This window comes from Brassica oleracea, chromosome C8 (assembly GCF_000695525.1).
Source record: "Brassica oleracea var. oleracea cultivar TO1000 chromosome C8, BOL, whole genome shotgun sequence".
Taxonomy (NCBI): domain Eukaryota; kingdom Viridiplantae; phylum Streptophyta; class Magnoliopsida; order Brassicales; family Brassicaceae; genus Brassica; species Brassica oleracea.
The window spans coordinates 27,199,588-27,203,448 of NC_027755.1; positions in this window are offsets into that span (position 1 = coordinate 27,199,588).

Sequence of the window (3,861 nt, forward strand, 5' to 3'; positions counted from 1 at the left end):
AAAAAAAAAAAAAACCGACACGTCATCACAAAATGAACAGTACAAGTCACCTAGTTGACTTGGATGTTTGTTATGATAAAAATGTCAATTTCAAGGTTTAAAGTGTTAGTCAAAAACGTTCAGTGTTTAAAGTGCGAGAATGTGACACTTTCAGGGTTTAAAATGCGATTTTTCCCTTTTAGATATCTAGACAACAAAATGGTATGCAATGTTTTATTAATTGGACCGGCTTGTTGGAATTGTTCAACTGTGACTCTTTTGTTTAGTCTGGTATATGTGTCCCTAAAATAGATTTGTGTTGACCAAATAAAATTGGCCAAAAGCTGATAAAATCGTTAGAAGTTAGAACTGATGATTCACTTTTATTGAAAAAGTCAGCTACAAATTCAGTTATATTTCAATAATTTTTCCTTTAGTGGTAGTACATCAAATATAGTTTCTTGTCATTCAGTGTGCATTGATTTAGTTAAATTTGTTATTAGAGTGTATATAATGATATATAACATGAAGAAGAAAAGTTTTGTACACATAATTCTAAAAGTGTTAAAAGTTTTATTTGCATGAAGACGTAAAATGAAAATGAAGAAGAAATGTGGATAGATGGATAGTGGTTACAGAAAGAAAACAAAATTATTAACTATTATTTAATTTTCAAATATTTTAATACTTTAAATTGTAGAAATAGTAAAGTACATATATAATTATATATATATTCAAATTATATTACCATATATATACATAAATATTTATAAAATATTATTATTAAAACTTATTTGAACTTGTTGACCCAAAATGAACTATGATTTATATGTTTCATAGGTTCATCATCCGATTCGGTTTTTAAAACATTGATGGTATGTTATAAAAATCATTTGTCATTTGATAAAATTTTTAGAAAATAATATATCTTATAATGTGTTTTTTTTATATATCATGTTATTTAATATGCTATGCTTTTCATTTTTATATGAAAATTAGTTAACCTATGAAGTGTTTAAATCAAATTTAATACGTAGATATTCCATTATATTTTTTATTAATTAGTATAATATTTAATAAATTTTGTTAAAGTAAAAAGAATATGTATATATCATCTAAAGTTTGAAGTAAGAAAAAATCTTTATAACGTTTAGGAAACTTATAAGTAGTATAATTTATTGTGTTCGGTTATTTAAGTTTTAGCGTATTCTCGAAATTATGAGGATATTAACTAATAATATATCGTTCATTGGATATAATTTAAAAAATGAATATTCAAAGATATTGTTAGGAAGATGATACTGAATATAATTATCAATTTATGATTTTCAACAGTAAATTAATTATTGTTTGATCATTTTAAATAGGAAAGTAGTTAGTTTTTTTTGTTTGGTTAATTATGCTATTACAAATTATGAGAAACATTACATAGACGATATTATAGCCGAAAACTCTACATGCCTTATGAGGATTCACGCATGACTGAATCACCCTGAGTAGCCCAGCCCTATGAGATTCAATCCTGACGGTACTCTTTGCGCCATGCTGAAGATCTCTTGTAAGCATTTTCTCTAATTTTCTGCATAATTCGTCTTCTCCGGGAATTGAAACACATACCTCTTCCTGTAGAAATTTCGTTGTCTTTGATTTGAACTCAGACCTGAGTGTAGAAGCCTTTAAACCTTGACGACTAGGCCACGGTGCTATGCTTTTCATTTTTATAATTCGTTTAGATATTATTATTATCAAAATTTAGAAACTAATAAAGCATATTTTTTAAAAATTAATCGTTATAATTCCAGTGGCATTAGATTGTAAATATTTAGGAAAAGTGAGGGTAAATTCAAATTTGTATTCATGTTTTAATAGTTTAGATATAATTTTAAAAATAAATATTCAAAGATATTGTTAGGAAGATGATACTGAATATAACTATGAATTTATGATTTTCGACAGTAAATTAATTATTTTTTGGCAAGATCATTTTAAATAGGAAAGTAGTTAGTTATGGTATAATTTGTTTAGATATTATTATTATCAAAATTTAGAAACTAGTAAAAGTATATTTGTGTTAAATTAATAGTTATTACTTAAGTGACATTAGATTGTAAATATTTAGGAAAAGTCAGGATCAATTCAAATTTGTACTCATATTTTAATAGTTTAGAAGATATAATTTAAAAAACTAAATATTCAATGATATTATCAGGAAGACGATACAAGAGGTGATTGGTTGGACTATAAATGTAGAAATTTTACTTTAGAATTTAGTCTGTAGGATTTTTTTATTTAACTTTACAGGACGTAGCTTTAAAATTTTCTAAAGCTAAGAAGATAGGGCATTTGAAAATAAGATTTTTACAACCATTTTTTGTGTTTTTTTGCTGTAGCTTTATTTTTTTGGTTATAGCTTTTAAAAAACAATATAAAACATGATTGGTAGTATTTAAGGCTCTAGATGAAAATTAAAGCTACCTACAACCCAACTAATCACCCCCAATGAATATAAATATGAATTTATGATTTTCAACAGTAAATTAATTATTGTTTGGCATGATCATTTTAAATAGGAAAATAGTTACTTTTTTTGTTAACGCTGATTTATTATGATATTACAATTATGAGAAATATTACATAGACGATCTGACAACCGACAATACTACCTGCCTTGTAAGGATCTACGCCTAATTGCATCACCTGAGCCGTCCTACGAAGATCACGTCTGACCGAGTTTACTTGCACCATGTTGAATATCCCTTGTAAGCCTTTCCTGAGTAGCCTGCATAATTGTTTAATAAATCGCTTTCTCCAGAAATTTGAAACCTGGACCTGATGGTGATGGTGTAGAAACATTAATGAACTCTTAGTTAAACCATTGGACTAAGGGGACTTCCACATGGTGCAAGTAAAATCGGTGAGGCCTGATCTTCGTATGTCGGCTCAGGTGATGCAGTTAAGAAAGTAGTTAGTTATGGTATAATTGGTTTAAATATTATTATTATCAAAATTTAGAAACTAATAAAAGTATATTTGTGTTAAATTAGTAGTTATTAATTCAGTGGCATTAGATTGTAAATATTTAGGAAAAATCATTGGCAATTCAAATTTGTCCTCAAGTTTTAATAGTTTGGATAAAGATAATATTTTTGCATATATATGCCTAAATTTCTTTTACGAATATTACTTTGTTATCTTTCAAATAGGTAAATCTTCATAAATATCCAAAACGCTTTAAACTCAATATTGTTGTGAATGAAGAGGGGAACTTGTGTGTCTTATTAGGTCGACCAACTGGTCTTTATATACATATGGTAATGACGGTCTAAGTACTGGATCGACATGAGATCGTACTTATCCTTAACTAGACAATGACTAACAATACGTAAGATAAACACCAACTATAATGTAGATAAACACAAGAGTAGATAGGCGCCAGTACGATCCTGCGGATGAGCTTGGCCCGTCTTGCTACACGGGCTGATCAATGGGTCGATCACTAAATGGTTTATAACACTCCCCTTTGATCGACACATCCGGTCAAGGTTCATTCATGCTTTGGCTGTTGCCTCATTAAAACCTCTATTGACAAACCCAAAACCCAATGTGGTAAAAGGAAAAACAAGACAGGAAAAAGAGTACAACACATGAACTCCCCCTGATGAATGCATCACTGTAGTAGACGCATTCCCATCTGGTATCCTAGTCTTCTTGAACGTTGAAGTTGCCTATAACTTGGTGAAGATGATCAGCTGGATTCTCCTTGAATGAACTTGTAAGTCTTGGACGTTGGTATGTCTTTTGGAACTCCATTAAGATGTGGTCAGGATGTACATCTTTGCTGCTGATCACTCCATGTCTTGGTTGAACTGATGGTGCTTCAAA